Source organism: Hyperoodon ampullatus, assembly GCF_949752795.1.
Source record: "Hyperoodon ampullatus genome assembly, contig: scaffold_355, whole genome shotgun sequence".
NCBI classification, from domain to species: Eukaryota; Metazoa; Chordata; class Mammalia; order Artiodactyla; family Ziphiidae; genus Hyperoodon; species Hyperoodon ampullatus.
In genome coordinates, this window is record NW_027640976.1 from 73,397 (window position 1) to 91,152 (window position 17,756).

Sequence of the window (17,756 nt, forward strand, 5' to 3'; positions counted from 1 at the left end):
CTCACACTAACCTGCTCAGTAACTCTTGTGCAACCAGACAGTGGTGAACAGCGCCAGGCAGCTCTCCCGGGAACTCACATTTTCACTATTCAGGGAACCCATGGTACAAGTTACAGCACTCACAAAGAGGCACTTCTCTTACGTTACTAGTACTTAAAAACAAACACTGCACTTGTATCTACAAATTAATAATAAAAAGTGACTGATATATTCATTGTATTTCTGAATCCCAAGTGAAAAATAATAGATTTATAACAGATTTTTTAAAAGCAGTTTTAGATTTACAGAACAATTAAGCAGAAAGTAGTTTCCACATACCTCCACAATACCTCCTTCCCAGTTTCCTCTATCTTTAATATCCTGCATTACTGTATTTTTTGTTTTTTACAGTTGATGAGCCATCACCGATACATTATTATTAACTAATGTCAATAGTTTACATTAGGGTTCATTCTTTCTGCTGTGCATTCTGTAGATTTTGACAAATGTTGAAGTTTTTTGTTTTCTGACACAAAACAAAAAACCCAACCCTTTCCGGGAATTCCCTGGCGGTCCAGTGGTTAAGACTCCCACACTTCCACTGCCGAGGGCCTGGGTTTGATCCCTGGTAGGGAAACTAAGATCCCACAAGCCGCATGGTGTGGCCAAAAACAAACAAACAAACAAAAAACACCAAACCAAAAAAACCTTTCCAGTACATTCTGAGGAACAATAAATCTCCTTACCTCAAGACCATTTTAATTGCTGTAGCTTTGTAAAGGCAAGTTTCACAGGAACGCTGTAATGTACATCATTCATTTCTTTTCAATGATTCATGGTTTCAAAGACTGACTATAACATAGCCCTGCAAACATATTCAACTTTGATTATGTGAAAACCAACCACTCACAACTCTCAGACCTCCAGTATGGCCCCAAAAAAAAGGAGTCTGAAGAAATTCTAGGACCACAAAACAAAAAGTAAGAAAAACAGTCTCCAAGATGACATCTGACATGTTGGAATTAGTCTGCTGATGACTTGGTCTGGAGACATTTATAAAAACAGCTTTGTCATGAGAAAGCAGAGCAGCGTAAGAGAAGTAGCATCGGGAGACAGAAAAGAGGAGGAAGAAAACTGGGAAAGGAAAGCAGGGAAGGGCAGAAACAGTAGAAATCAGGAGTGGCAGATGGACACTAGATGCAGGACAGAGCGGCAGCAATGGAAAGGAGAGCCAGCTAGACATAAAAGGACGGTGACATGAATTATTTTGAGGGGGTGAGTGAGGAAGGGACAAATTGCGTCTCAATACTCTAGCCCTTAAATTGCCTGATCATTCATTCAACTGAATATATCAATGGGAAAGTAACATTCAGCATGTTAAAAGCCGGCTTTGCACATAAGTGTGTAAAGATGGTACACCTTCCATCCACTGAAAATTCCCTCTGAAACCCATTTCAAATCTTTTGGAAGGCTCTAGGGATAGGGTTATTCCTGAATAATGATTACATACACACACTAGCTGGAGGTACAGACCTACAGGTGTAAAACATTTATTCTGATGCTTTCATTTTTAATTTATGAATAAGTGTGGAGCAAAATTCAAATTACTTTATTTGTCCTGTCCTTGGGGGATTTGACATCTCACCCGATCTACTTCAGAGAACATATACTGCTTCTCTGTTTTATCAGGATTGTTTCTCTCTTGGCTCTGATTTCCCTTCAATCCAAGTATGTAATGAGGCTATTCAATAAAGAGACTGTGGTTTACTTGCAGGCAAAATCTTAAGTACCCGCCTTTAGGCCACCAGGAAAAGGTTCTAAGAAGTCAGACCTGGAATCTCCTTGTCATATTATTTGATCTTAAATATAGAGAAGAAAACAGCGTTCTGGATTTATAGCTGGTCTTTGGATTGAGAAAGATCCACAAACTTTCAAATCTAAGTTTAGAAAGCAGCTCTCACACAAAAGCAGATCAGTGGTTGCCTGGGGAAGGATGCGCTGCAAAAGGCTCTAGGCCTCTGCCGCAACTCGTCAAGTTGTATGCCTTAACTGGATGCAGTTTATTGTACATAAATGATACTCCATACAGTGGGTATTAAATTATCTTGATAATCATTCCACAATGTATATGTATATCAAATCATCACATTGTACACTTCATTTTTTTCTTTTCTCTTGTTATGTTTTAAACCATTTTTTAAATTGAAGTATAGTTAATTTACAATGTTGTGTTAGTTTCAGGTGCACAGCAAAGTGATTCACTTATCCATATATGAATATATCTATTCTTTTTCAAATGCCTTTCCATTACAAGATATGGAATATAGTTCCCTGTGCTAGACAGTAGGTCCTTGTTATCTATTTTGTTGTTTTTTTTAATAAACCTATACTTTCATTAAGACAAAAACTGACAGTGTTGGTATGAAGTTTAACAGTTAAACAAAAGTTTCAACAGAAACCTAACACATGCCTAAAATGATTTTACAATGGAGTTCTAGATGCAGGTCTAGACGATGTCAAGAACTGATGGATCTCATGATTCAAGACAGCATTTTGGGTTTTAGTTAATTCTTAGGATTAAAAAAATTGTTTTGTTTTAAAGTGAACCACTGCCCCAGTATGAAAGTTTAATCTTCTCCTGAGACCAGGGCTTCAGAAATCATTCAACTCCTGAAGTGATTCAGTGAACTTGTGCTGTCAGTGACTGAACCCTGCCACCAATGGTTTCAAAGTTCAAAAAACAGGCTCCAAGAGTTTTCCATCCTAAGAGAATCGGCCCTTGCCTTTCCCTACTCTCCCACCTCCTATACCACCCTCTGCCCTTCCCCAAATACTTCAGCCGGTGGCTCGGGTGGAGAAGCTGATATTTATAACTTCATAATTGGAAAAGAAAGGGTCTTCTTGTCAATTTCAAGAATTAGCACCTCTAAGACAGAATGACCTGCCTGCATATACACTCCAATAAGACTTTTCCTCCTCAACCAGCTTCCATCCCACAGACGACAGCTTTGGTAACTTTTTAACTGGCTTAGTCCTTTGCTGGGAACAGCATTAAGCTCAGGCAGGGTTCACCCTGGCTTCTAAGTTTCAGGCACTCACAGCTTTTAAACAGTATCTCACAGTCCTCATTTAGGTTGCCAATGACATTTTTTGAAAGGATGAAATATTCTGGACACAGAACCAAATCATCATTAGTTGTTCTTTCCTTTGTTTCACCACTTCCCCCATCAGGCCCCAAATTTTAACAAAAATGACCCTAACCCATCTCCCTTCTTTCCCACATCATCCCTCCCACCCCAAATAATACACCTGTACTACTCAAAAACTACACACATGCTACGCTGTAAAAATGCAGAGTTAACACTATTGGGAAGGAGGCTGTGGGTGGTGGAGATGCTCTTTGAAGACCTACAGTATCTTTTGCTCTCCCACATCCCATTCTGCAAGTTTTGTCCTTCATAGAAGGCCCTTTGCTTTTCTCAGCAAAGTTCAGAATGGGTTGCCTTGAAACACTGACCCTCCTTCCCCTCCACTGGGATGGGTGTGCAAACTATACAGCATGGAGTGGCTTTAAAGCACTTGGGCTGCTGTAGGGCACAGAAACTATACTGGCTCTTCAAAGGACATCTTCTCAAGCCACCTCTATGGTGTCAAGACAAGTAGAACTCCTTCTTTCCCCACCTGAAACCCACAGTCAGATGTGACAGGGGCTGGTAGTCAGGAGAGTTAATTCTTGTCATCTTTTTTGTCATCATCCTCCGAGGGGTAGGAATGCCACATCAGCCTTTCCTCATAGAAGGATATGACAACCTGTGGGCACTTGACATTGGCCTCCTTGGCAGGGACCAGGTCAGCCTCATCAGTTTTTCCACTTCATCAGGAACATGAGTTCTCCACTGGAGTCTGTAGCTCCAATAATCCGCTCTGGTTCCAAACCCCGGGCAAAGCCTCATGGCTTTTCTAACTCTTCTTTCTTCTTCTTTGGTTTGCTCTCCTCCCCCTTATCTTCCGCATCAGAATCAGCTTTGCGCTTGCCTCCCTCTGATTTATCTGTCTCCTGTGCTGTTTTCTGTGACTGCAGGAACTCCGCAATGAGGCCGGGGCGATCCAGGTTTTCTTCTGGTTCCCATGTGCTGTCCTCACCTGAGGACCCCTTCCACTTTAGGAGGTACTCCACTTGGCCCTTTACCACTCGACGGTCGAGAACTTTTTCCACCACTTGCTCTTCTTCCTCTTCTTCTAGCACCTCCTCCACTTTCTTCTTGTTGTGTTTTCCCCATGGTGCCCTCCAGCTTTCCGGTATAAAGGGTGAGGCTGCTCAGAGAGAGAGGAATCAGTGCCACGCTACTGGCACATCTTGTCGGGCATCTTGTCGGGCTGGCCGGGGGAGTGGCGACCAGAAAAGCAACAAGCCTGCTGACCGCGGCTGAACCCCTCCCTGAAGCGGCCCTCCCCTCAGCCGAACCTCTGTTTTGTATACAGTAGTGTGTATCTGTTCATCCCAAACTCATCTATCTATTGTAACTTATTTAAAATAGATTTATTCATTGTACCATATGGTACACTTTAACTATATACAATTATATCTGTTAGTTATTCTTTAATAAATTGGGGGGGAGTTAATATTTAAAAAGTGTCTCTAACAAAGGCCGACTGCTTTATCTGTAGATGCAAGTATACATTTTCACCTCCTATTAGCTTGGCTGCTTGGTTTCTTTCCTTAGTGTGGTTAGGTGTGCTTACTACATTGGAAAATTCTGCATCTTATGGCCTAGGAGGGAAGGGCCTAGAATTTGAAAATTTGAACTGACCCTGGCATCTGGAGACGTAGAGTCTTTTTTTTTTTTTTTTTTTTTTTTTTGCGGTACACGGGCCTCTCACTGTCGTGGCCTCTCCCGTTGCGGAGCACAGGATCCGGACGCGCAGGCTCAGCGGCCATGGCTCACGGGCCCAGCCGCTCCGCGGCATGTGGGATCTTCCCGGACTGGGTCATGAACCCGTGTTCCCTGCATTGGCAGGCGGACCCTCAACCACTGCGCCACCAGGAAAGCCCTGGAGACGTAGAATCTTTGACAAGGAACTTAAAGTGTCTCCTTAGCTTCTAGAAGCCATCTGCCTGAGGACTTTTTATAAAAATCGTTTTAAGTATGTGAAACTACCATTATTTACAGGGTGTTTCTTACAAACTACTGAAAAACATAAAATTTTGTTAATTCAAATGTCTAAATCCACTACTATGGCTTAGTGTTACAAAATTTTTTGGAATTTATGTGTGTGTGTGTGTGTGTGTGTGTGTGTACTCTTTAGTCTCTAAGAAACCTGGGGGGGCACCTGTTACTTCAGTTCAACTGGTCACACGAAAGTACAGATGATTGATTATGTCTATAGACAGATGCTGGCCATCAGCTTCCCAAACAAGAATAAAGTCTAATACTAGACCCGGCAGAGATTCACTGAAAAACCAGTCCTTAACCTCTTCCTAATAAATCACACATTTTTAATCTGACAGGAGCCAAGCAGCCTTATCCACACTCTAAAACTGAAAGTGAATAACGAAACTTGTTAATCGAGCAGAGAAATTTACTTTTGTACCATCCTCATCAAAACACCCTTGACGGTAACATCTCTACATTCCCATATATCATGTCCTCAGTATTGAAAAGCACATTTAGAACTCGGTGTATATTGCAAATTCTTATGATTAGAAGGTCTATGGAACATTTTATGCCTTGAATATATGTAAGAACCAGAGTTTTTTGGGGGGTTTTTTTGGTTTGTTTGTTAATTTTATTTTTTTAAACACCTTTATTGGAGTATAATTGCTTTACAATGGTGTGTTAGTTTCTTCTGTATAACAAAGTGAATCAGCTATACATATACATATGTTCCCATATCTCCTCCCTCTTGCATCTCCCTCCCTCCCACCCTCCCTATCCCACCCCTCCAGGCGGTCACAAAGCACCGAGCTGATCTCCCTGTGCTATGCGGCTGCTTCCCACTAGCTATCTGTTTTACGTTTGGTAGTGTACATATGTCCATGCCACTCTCTCACTTCGTCCCAGCTTACCCTTCCTCCTCCCCGTGTCCTCAAGCCCTTTCTCTACATCTGCATCTTTATTCCTGTCCTGCCCCTAGAACCAGAGTTTTTAGGTGCGTGAATAAAATATAAATCCCACAAAATGTAGAGTGCTGGCAACCAAGACTTACTTTGACTGCTCTTTTCTTTTCCTAGGTTTCACTGCACTTACAAAGCCAGTACACATGTATCTTCTATCTGTGTATTTTACACCCATAGTAGTTCCAAAATGAAGCTCAAGCAAATCTCATTGGTTTAAATACAGAGCAAAACCCATTTTCAGAAGAGAAGTACAGTGTACTGCAGGAAGCTGGGAAGAGCTGGTGGCTCGCTGACAATGCACATATTCATTAGCAGGCAATAATGAGGAACAGGACCGAAAACTACTTCACAACACACCCCTAGGCAAGGGTACAATTTTCTCACTTGTTCAAACAGTAAGCCCTTGGCAGTGAGTATCCATATTCATTATTTCACGTAGCTTTAGCCTTTGCTGGGGCCCTGGCCATAGAAGAGGGATGATTTTGTGTTCACAGGTTTACATGTGTACACAGCCTATGTAATCTCCAGATGTATTTTGTTTAATTCTATTCTAACAGTGACATTTCTGTATCAAGGGACACCAGATCTCACCCGACACCTGTTCTGGAGAGCAGCTTCCCTGACCATCCTAGGCTGGAAAACGGACCTGGCCCAGGTTGGGGGTAACTGTAATACTGGCAAATGCGGGAAGGGGAAGACGCAGTGGCAGGTAAACATGATGATGACTCTGGAGCCCGGAAAAATTAAAGTGGGCAGAGTCCGTTGGGACCCAAAAAAGGTCACCCTGAGAGTAAAATAGATACCCAGGCAAAGGAGACACGAAGAGAGAGGGGCCCACACAGCTACAGAAAGCACAAAGAGGGCGAAGAAAGAAAGGGCGGGAAGCCAAAGAACTTATTTTTTTTCTAACAGCGCCAGATTTAAAACAACAATCGCATGTGAGGGTGCGCGCGCATGCGCTTGTGCCAGCATTTGCTACAACTTAACTTCCTACCTGAGTTTGGAAGCAAATGCACTCTTTACAATTTCTCTCCCACAATTTGAACTTTACCACAATTTTAACAGACATTTCATTTTATAAAGGAAAAGAAAACTTTCATGCAGCGATGGCTCCAATTGGGGTCTTTCAGGCTAGTATGTGTAAAGACTCTTACGAAGTCGTTGCTGCATTTCTGTGACTCTACGCATATTCCATAGGCCTTGGTACTTGTACTTGCTCCCTAGGCCAGAGGAAATTAAAGGCTAGATGCACAAAAGAGGCTCCCCACCACTAATATTCAATTTCAGTAAAGCAAATAATATGATAAGTTTCTGCAAACAACTGTTTTGATCACTTTCTGAAATTAGGAAAAACTTGGACTTTTTGGTATCCTTCAGTATACAGTTAATATACTTTCACCATAATAACTTGTTCTTTTGAGGGACAAGCCAACAAAAAGTTCTGGCTGTGAAGAGTTTTTAATTAGGAAATCAAAACTTACCTACCTATGGAGGACCTAAAACTTCAAGTTGGAACTCTGACATTAACACATCATATGACCTTGGATCAGGTGCTTGGCCCCTTTAAGCCTCAGTTTTCTCATCTCTAAAACAAAGCGAGGCGGGGGGTCTCGACAGACCCTTCCAGCCCTGAAATTCTACTACTCAACTTGGAGGAGGAAGAATTTTAAGGAGCTTACACGAGGAAGCCACATGATCATTCTCTAACTCTCAGGTGGCGTTCCCATTTCACTCTTCATGACCATGACTTCTATCTAGAGATGCAACAGTAATTCAGAGGATCTATTGGTAAAATTTTTAAAAAACCTTAGACTACACTTATAAGTTGGAGATTCTGCAATGGACTTGAGTCCACCATGAAAAAAATCACTGCATTTAACAAAGAAATACAAAACATTGTCACTAACTTCTGGGTGGTGGATTATAACTGATTTTTATTTTTAGGCTTGTCTGTATCTTCTAAATTTCCCTACAATGAAAAAGTACCACTCTTATCATTTAAAAATAGATTTTCAAAAGGATTAGTGCATTCTTGCATGTCCTACCAGATCTCTCAAGTCTACTCTAAAATCATGGGGGGGGGTATGAAATCAGACAGTATCACAATGCGTGTCTGCACACAGTGGTTGATTACCCAAGTGGCTGGCTGCTGTAGTCAGAATCAGGACATTATTATTATAATCAGAATCCATGGCTCACAGTCCTACGTGGAAATCAAAACATACGTTTTATCTAAATAACTTTTTCTTCCAGCATCCTGGCCCTTGAGAAGCATGGTTAAAATTCCTTTCCAGTTTAAAGTAAATGAAATGAAACATGAGGTACTTCTTCTACCCACAAAAAAAAAAAAAAAAAAAAAAGCTTTCCAGACAAAATATGGTTGCTATTGGGCTGGGTTGTTTTTTTTTCCTCTTGCTATGCTCTAAAACACAACACATCAAAAGTTAAAATAAATATTTAGCTGTCAAAACAAAACACACCCCCCATATGGAAAACACAAATATGAATTTGATGACGCTTGTTATAAAAACAACGTCCACAGCAAAAACAAATGTTTAAATTGTGTACAAAGACTACAAAACTAAATGCTATCATTGTTAAGTTCTATACGACAGTCCAAAAAAGTTTGAAGGTAAGCTGCGGAAAGGATATAAACACAATTAGGTAACTTCCAGCTTCACCACCATAAAAAGTAAAATTTTCAAGGAAGATAGACAATAAAGTTCCCCAAAATGACAACTGCAGGCTCAGTGCGGGCAGATCTCTAGAACAAACTTCATGTTCAACTGAATTCTCCTCAGTTGAGGAAGGTATAGCATAATAGTTCACCTCTCCATTCTCCACCTGGATGTGATCTGTGTCTACAACACATTACCTCCAAAACGACTTTTTACCCAGGACCAGTCACTCACCTCGCTGCAGCAGAGTCCTCGCCTCACTCCCCTTCAGCAACCCCAAGCTCCAGACCAGGCAGCAAGGGACAGTGTCTTAGTCACAGGACTGAAGTTCAAATCCCAACTCTGCCGCTTATGAGTTATACAATCTTAGACAAGTTACTTAACTAACCTCATCTGTGAAATGTGCATCATAACCACTTTGCAGAGTTCCTCTGAGGATCAAATTACATAATGGGTGTAAATTCAACCCACATATTTTCTAGAACTAGAGTAGGCCTTCGAGTAGCCTTCGAGTAACCAGTTCCCTTTCGCCCCCTACTCCTGGCCACGTACTCCAAGTATGATCAAGTTTAACGTTCATGGTTTTAATTACTCTCCAGCAAACTCAATGGTATATATAGCACATGTAGTAATTTTAATTTTGTTAAGACTTTGAATAGAGCACACCACAAGGGAGACAGTACGACGCTGTGCTCAAAACCATGAACTTCTGAGGAGTAAGACAATCTTAATTTTGATGTCTCCTAACCGCGCCCAGCTGTGCAACCGAGGGCAAATTACTTTACCTCTCTGAACCTGGTTCTTAATTTAAAAAATGAAGAGACTAGACAATGTATACAAGTGCCTGGCACAGAGCTAAGTACCAGGCACAGAGCTAAGCACCATAAATGGTAGCTTCTATTGGTCTTCATGATTTGGGTCGATGCTCAGGTACTAGTCACTTTAAAGACTAGTAAAATAAGCTTAGCCAACAACTCAGTCACATCAAGACACTTTTAGTGTTCTCTACTCTCCTGAAGTTAAGTTCTACTGAATTTCATAGAGGAAATTACATCAACCTTAGCACTACTGACAATTTGGGTCAGATGATTCTCCATTGCGGGGGACTGCCCCTTGCATCCTAGAATGTTTAAGCCCCTTGCCTGACCTCTACCCACTAGACACACCCCAAGCTGTGACTGCCAAAACTGTCTCCAGACATTGTTCAATGTCTCCTAGGGGACAAAACTGCCCCAGTTAAAAACCACTCGTCTAGCACTTTCTGCAGATGGGAATTCTCAGCCACCTCGGTAGGCAGCCCTGCAGGAGGACAAAGGTTTACTCGCCCTCCCATTTAGTCTTATCTACTCCTCTGGGCTCCATCATTCATTAGTACCTGTAATTCAAAGGTGACCATAGAAAAATATTTTTTTTGGCCCAATTTGCTGTCAGAAGCTGCTTTAAGTCACAGGAAGGAATGCTGGCCTGGTTGACTTTTCACTACTCTATACAGTCATACAAAATGCTGAACTTTAATATCAAGGAATCTGCTATGTCCTAATTACTTTAAATAAAACGTTAAAAGGCCATTGACCTTAAGGTGACTTATAAACCATGTTATTACCCAAACTGACAAAGTATGTCTTCATTGGGAAGGTGAGATGGAATTTATGCAGTGACTAATACCCTGGAAAGAAACGGTTCCAGTTTGCATGGCTGAAGCATGTTTACTGTACATAAAGTGCTATGTTAAAGTCCAAAAGGCTCTGGACAACTCTTGATTATTCACAACGAATTCACTGTCTATTTTTCATTTTAATAACTGCACCAGAAAGCAGGAGCCATTTCTTATCCACTGTGCATCCCGGCACCTAGCACAGAGCCTCCAACAGAGGCGGTAACTCAGTAAATGTTGGTTGAATAAATAAATGGTCATATATTCTGCTTAATTAAGTACTCTGTTGACAAAAAAAAAAAAAAAAAGAAAAACTTTCTTTGCTCTCGTCCAACAGGAGCTGAAAGAAAAGATCTTTTAAGAGAAAATAATTACACTCTGCTCCCTTTTACTCCAAACCCAAACAACTGGAAAATTCAATTAACCAAAAAAATTTTGTAGGCAAAAGTTGGGGAAAGCAGCCAAACAGATAAGTCCCAAAGTTCAAGCAAGCACGAACATTTGTTCAACTCCCACAAGATTATAAAAGCCAAAGTTGCTGGCACAAGAGGGCAAGAAGGCAACCGGGAGGTGGGAAGCAGGAAAACAGGGATGGATCTGCCTCAGGAGGTTAGCTGCCATCCTTCAGTGAACAGTTTTCTTTTTTTTTAACGTCAAAACTTTAGAGGTAAGAGTCAATGTCTTACGCAAAGCCTTGACTTACAAATTACTTTTCAAATGGATATGAGCAAAAATTTAAAGAATATTTAGAAAGATATCTGATCATAGTTTTGTTAATTGTTCAAGGTTGTCTTTTTTGTTCCCCTTCTCCAGTCCCGCGGGGCAAACAACAGGTTCTTAAAAAGCTGCGTAAAAGACACTCCATTTACTCCTTTTGTCTAGAGAAACTTAAGGCCAACCACCATCACATGCTTTTCTCTGCAAAAGACTTCACCACTTCCAGCATTCTATTCATAAGAGAAAAAAAAGTCAGATTTAAATTGTATTTTTAAAGTATTATTTTAAGATCATTGCCCAGTATATAGAATGGGTATCACATTAACATTAGAAATGGTGCAAATAATGGTGTTTAAATGCATTCTCGGGGCTTCCCTGGTGGCACAGTGGTCAAGAATCCGCTTGCCAATGCAGGGGACACGGGTTCGAGCCCTGGTCCGGGAAGATCCCACATGCGGTGGAGCAACTAAGCCCGTGCACCACAACTACTGAAGCCCGCGCCTAGAGCCCGTGCTCTGCAACAAGAGAAGCCACTGCAATTAGAAGTCCAAGCACCGCAACGAAGAGTAGTCCCCGCTGGCCGCAACTAGAGAAAGCCCGCGTGCAGCAATGAAGACCCAACACAGCCAAAACTAAATAAAATAAATAAATTTATAAAAAACAATAAATGCATTCTCATCCACCTTTGAGACCAAAACCTCCATTTCCACTTAAAACATTTCCAGTTTATCATTTCCAGTGCACAAATAAATTATCATGTTTAAGTGGTCCATTAATTTGATCCATATTAAATCAGCTTCAATTTCCTGGTATCATATAAGAGGAATTTTCCCAATTTAAATCTTACACCATTTTTTAAAAGTTTCACTCAAAAATCTAGACTTGGTTAAAAAAACAAAAAAAAACGCTTTCCTTCTCCAAAAATTCAATATGGGAATGGTAGCCTAGAATTTCAAAAACCATATATGGTTACAGAATCCATATGGTAGTCTTAGACTATATACTTATTGGTAGATGGTTCACACAAATCATGGCGTATCTGACCAATTTCCTGTTGCATAAAGATTATATTTGCTCTGAAAAATGTTAAATAAGCATTTTTAAAGACTGAAGGTAAAGACTAGATTGGAACCTTATGTAACCAAAATGGGAAAGCACGTAGAGCATCACCACATTAAAGGCCTAAACCTTTTCAATATGTATTCTTCCTAAGCAAATATGAGCATGAGTTTCGAAAGGCAAAGCTACCATCCCAGAAGCCCTTGCTTCCTCAGTGTAAAGAATGGGGAGGGTTCTGTTCCTGGAGATGAGGTGGGGAGGGAAAGGCTTTGCAAAATTCCAAGGGGCTCATAATTTAAATGTATGCTATTCTGCAAATGTTCACATTTCCAAAGAACATAAAATTTACATTAAAACTGTCTTAATCAAGATAACGAAAGAAAATTATTCCTGCTGCTCTATAAGCTTGCCATAGATTTGATAACCCAGGAAAGAATTACAGGCAATTACAAAATGATGGCTCCAATTAGGAAATCTGGATCTATTCCAAATTCAAACCAAAGGGGGCTCAGATAATCCCAATGGAATGATTTAAATGAACATAGGGGACTTCCAGCAAAGACATACGTTAATTCTATTACTACGTCTTCTGAAAGCCAAGCAAAATGCTACAACGACGTATCTCTTGCACTTCAGGAAATTCAAAAACCAAACCTGGAGTCCCCTTAATAAACCTTGTTCTCTTCTTTTCCCAAAGGGTCTCGCTGGTACAGGGTTTTTATTGTAAAGGGAAATCAAAACAAACCTGAGAATCCCACACAGTCTCAAACGCAGAAGATAATATAGCACCGAACACGAACCACACACAATCTTTCCTTGCTGATTTCCAAACCTCCACCTAGTCCTGGACGCCTGAGAAGAGGCCGCGAGGAATGGAAGAGAAAGAGAAACTTCGAAAGCAGAAACCTCTCTCCCAGAGCCTAGAACAGACGGCACCTTGTAGGGATTTCACGCTTTTGGGGACGGAAAGGTCACACCCTGCAGTTTTGAAAACCCACCTTCTAAGGCTCAACCCATGTTACAAAACCTTCCTCCTGCTTCTCTAGGTTTCGTGCTGGCGCTGAAACCCCCCCTCTCCCCACCCCCATTCGCCAACCCCCCGCCATCCCCTTAGAGAAGAACCAGCGCGGCTCCCCCGCCCCTCCTCCCCACCACAGCATCCCCGACGAGCAAACCTTGGAAGCCCCTCACCTCCACTCCCTCCCACGCCCACCCCCTCCCGCCTCGTCGTGCGAACCGAGGCCGGTTCCCCTTCACTCCCTCTCCGTCCTCGAGGAGGAAACCGAGGGGAGACCCCACTTCATCTTCACCCGCTCTCCCCACCCGGCCGGCTATCCTCGTTGAGAAAACCGAGAGGTGCCCCCCACCTCGCCCCCCCCCACTGCCCGCCATCCTTGGGCAGAAAGCCCAGGGGCCCCCTTCCCTCTCTCTCCACTCCCCACCATTCCGCAGAGGAAACCAGGGAGAGCCCCCTCCTCCCTCCCGCTTCCCCCACCTCCAGGCGCTCCCGGTCCCCTCCGCCCGCCACCCCTGCGGCGAGAGCCCTAGGGAGGCTGAGGCACGCACCGGCGGAAGGGCAGAGGAGGGGACCCCGCGGCCGGCCATCCCGCAGCCCCCGTCCCCGGTCGGCCGGCCGAGGCCCGAGGCCCCAGATACCCGCCCCGGGGGCCAGCCCGCGACCGGCGGCGGCGGGGCAGGAGGGCAGCCGCTCCCCCGGGACACGGGCCCGCTGGGCGGGAGGCACACACGCATGCACGCACACGCGGAGAGAAAGCGGGCTTACTGCCTGGGGATGCTCGCCCGCGCGGCTGTCTCGGCGGCGGCCGCTGCCAGCACCGAGGCCAAGGCGCGGCGGCGGCGGCGGCTGCGGACTGAGCCCCCTCGGCCGGGCGGTGGATCTAGGGCGCGGGAGGGGCGCGAGGGGAGGGGCACGCGGGGGAGGCGGGGAGGGAGGGCGCGCGCGCGCGCGGGGGCGGGGGCGGGCGCGGGCGCGGCTGGCCCGGGGCGGGGCGGGGCGTGCGCCAGCCGGGGCTCGGCCTGCGGGGGCTGCGGTGCGGGGCGCGCGCGCGTGCGGGAGCCGGCCAGGCTGGGGGCCGGGCGGGGGCGCCACGCACTCCGCGCGGCCACGTGCCCCCGTCTCGGGGGGCGGCCCGCTGACTGCAAGGCGCGGCCGCGCGGGGAAGGTGGCTGCGAGGAGACAGGGGCAAGCGCTTTCCTGGAGGGCCGGCTCCCGCCCCGGAGGCCGAGGGGAGGGCGGGCTGGGGGCGCCCGGGGCCACCCCTCCCTCGCGCCGCAGCTCTCGAGGCCGGCGGGGAGTCACGAGTCACTGCAGGCAGCCGCGGCTGGGGCTGGGGAGATGGGAGCAACAAAGAGAGTCGAGCGAAGGTGGCCTCACCGGGGGCCTACGCTAGCCAGTGCACCCCCTGCAAAGCGGCCCGTGTCCGGAGCGCACCCCGATTCGGCCCCAGATTACAGGAGCCCCGTGGTTCTGAGCGGCGCCGAAGGACCCACCGGCGACCCTTCCCCTTAGTAATCGGCCGGGGCGGGGGGAGCGAAAGGAGCCTCATCATGAGCCCAAAGCTACTATACGGAGGGCTTTGCATCATTCGAAAAAGCACTGATGGCAAAGCGGCACGTGGCTACTCATTCATTCACTCAACCTTCGGTTTACTGGGCCCTCACCGTGTGCCAGGCTCAGTGCCAGGCGCTGAGGATATATGGCAGAGTCAAGCAGAACACCCTCCACCCTGCCCTGGGAGCTTGCAAACTAGTGGGGAGACAGACGATTAAGAAGTGAGAAGATAATCAAATTTGGGATTAGGCCTGTGCAGCAAAAGGAGAGGGTGCAAATTGTGTGGTTAGGAAAGGAGGAGGTGGCATTTAAGCTGAGCCCTGAAAGTTATGAAAGAAGCAACCATAGGAAGAGCCAGGGGAAAGCCTTGCAAAAAGAGGGAGCAGACATATGAAAGCCAGGAGGGGGCAAATCTTGCTGCTTTAAGACTAAGAGGTGGTGGTTGTGATTGGCACCAGGAGAGCTGGGGAGGGTAGCATAAGCCTGGACAGGCTGGCACGGACCAGATCATGGACTGCATCCTAGTCAATAGTCAGACGGTTTTATTGCAAAATCAATGGGAGGCTAGTGAATGAATGGCTTCACCCCTGGGGCATGACATGACCTGATTTATGTTTCTTTCCTATTTCTTTTTTCTTTGGGGATACTTGTAGATTCACATACGTTTGTAAGAAATAATACAGAGAAGTCCTATGTACCCCTTACCCAGTTTCCCCCCGGTGCAAAACTATAGTACAAGATCATAACCAGAATACTGACATTAGTACAATCTACAAATCTTATTATTTCCCTGGTTTTACTTGTAGTCGTGTGTGTATTTAACTCTATCCAACTTTATCACGCGTAGACTCATATATCCACCACCACAGTCAGGATACAAAATAGTTCCATCATTACAAGAATCCATCCTGTTGCTCCTTTAGCCTCAACCCCCTCCCCAGTCCCCCCAGTCTCTTGCCATTGGCAATCATTCATCTGTCCTCCATTTCTACAATGTTGTCCTGTCAAGAATGTTATGTAAATGAGTCATACAGTTTGTAACCTTTGGGGATTGGTTTTTTCACTCAGCTTAATTCCCTTGAGAGTCATCCAAGTTGTGTGCATCCATAGTTTGCTCTCTTTTATTGTCGAGTGGTAGTCTACGTCCTATTTGTATTTTTATTTATTTATTTTTAACATTTTTATTGGAGTATAATTGCTTTACATCTATACATTTCAAAGGTATGCCCCTGATGCCTACCCCTACCCTGACCCATTTCTCTTCCTGTATTCCCTGTCTTCGTTAATGGTGTGCCGCCCCCGCCCAGGTGCCCAAGGTAAACTTCCATTTCCTTCTACTCCTTCTTCCATGTGTAATAGGTCTCCAAGTCCTGTAAATTCTACTCGTGAAACAGTCAAACCTTACCTCATCTTCGGAGTAAACCCTGACCAAGTCAGTCAGAATTAGTTGCTCCCAAGGCAATCGGTTTATACTGTGAGTACAGCAGGTGATCAGACCTGTTGATTTTGGGGATCTGTTTCCCCCACCAGATCATAGGCTTCTTGAGGGCAGGCAATGTGTTTTTCCTGTTTATACCTCTAGTCACTTGGAATATGGTAGGCATTCAATTAATATTTCTTTTAAAAATATTTCATTATAAAATATAAACATATACAAAACAGAGAAAATAGTATAATGAACTAACATGGACCCAACATCCATCTTCAACAATTATCAACACCAATTTTATTTATTTCATTTACATTTCCCTATCCATTTCCTCCAATACGCACACACACTCTATTTTATTTTTTTAAAGGAATTTTTACAATTTAATTAATTAATTAATTAATTAATGTTGGCTGTGCTGGGTCTTCGTTGCACGCGGGCTTTCCTCTAGTTGCGGCGAGCGGGGTCTGCTCTTCGTTGCGGTGCATGGGCTTCTCATTGCGGTGGCTTCTCTTGTTGCGGAGCACGAGCTCTAGGTGCGTGGGCTTCAGTAGTTGTGGCACGTGGGCTCAGTAGTTGTGGCTCGTGGGCTCTAGAGCGCAGGCTCAGTAGTTGTGGTGCACGGGCTTAGTTACTCCGTGGCATGTGGGATCTTCCTGGACCAGGGCTCGAATCCTTGTCCCCTGCGTTGGCAGGTGGATTCTTAACTACTGCACCACCAGGGAAGCCCCACTGTACTATTTTAAAGCAAATGCAACACATCATATTCCATCCAGAAATACTTCAGTATATGTTGCTAAAAGATAGAGATTTTCTTTTTTTTTAACATAAGTGCAATATCATTGTCACACCTCAAAGCAATTAACTAAAATCCCTTTATATCAACAAATACCCAGTCAGGATTCAGAATTTCCCAGATGTCTCCCAAACGTGTTTTACAGTTTGATTATTCCAATCAGGATATTTTCAAAGCTCGTTTATTATATTTGGTTGATATGTTTCTAGTTAATGGTTCCTGGAGGAATGGATGGATGAGTTAATCCTTCATACCTTCTCTCATCCACGTCTCCCCTGATCCAAATTGTACCCATTTTACAAAGACCCATCTCTCTGATGCCAGAACCTGTTCAGACTCCTCTCTGATACCCCAGCTGAAAATAACCTCTCCCTTTTCTCATGGCATTTTTCATAAATGTCTCTTGCTCTGATTGCATTTAATATACTAAAGACAGCTTATCTCACCTATAAAGTTTCCAGCTCTTTGAAGTAAGTGCTGTAATCACTGCTGTGTAGCTAGTGAGCTTGACCACCTGTTGCCTGTAAGACCCAGGGCAAATTATAAACTCAGGTGTCTTCAAACTTTCTTCTGGTGACTATAGTAAAAAGGAAAAAAGGTTAAAAACAAAGAAAACATTTTTAAAGTAAAACATTTTTTGCTCACATGCTCCCTAAAATAATTTTGAAAACCTATTTACCCGCTCACATATTGGAAGTTGATATCTAAACGTTTTTCATACCATGTTTAAATAATTACAAGGGAAGTTATTTGG

At 44.1% G+C, this 17,756-nt stretch overlaps 1 pseudogene across 1 annotated transcript; it reads right to left on the reverse strand.

The window, feature by feature from the left end:
- Window positions 1-3,705: 3,705 nt before the first annotated feature.
- Window positions 3,706-6,272, reverse strand: LOC307069995 (chromobox protein homolog 1-like; annotated as a pseudogene). Its single transcript has 2 exons — window positions 6,187-6,272; window positions 3,706-4,293 (listed from the first exon to the last, which is right to left on the reverse strand). The product of its transcript is annotated as a chromobox protein homolog 1-like (transcript).
- Between the last annotated feature and the right edge of the window lie 11,484 nt (window positions 6,273-17,756).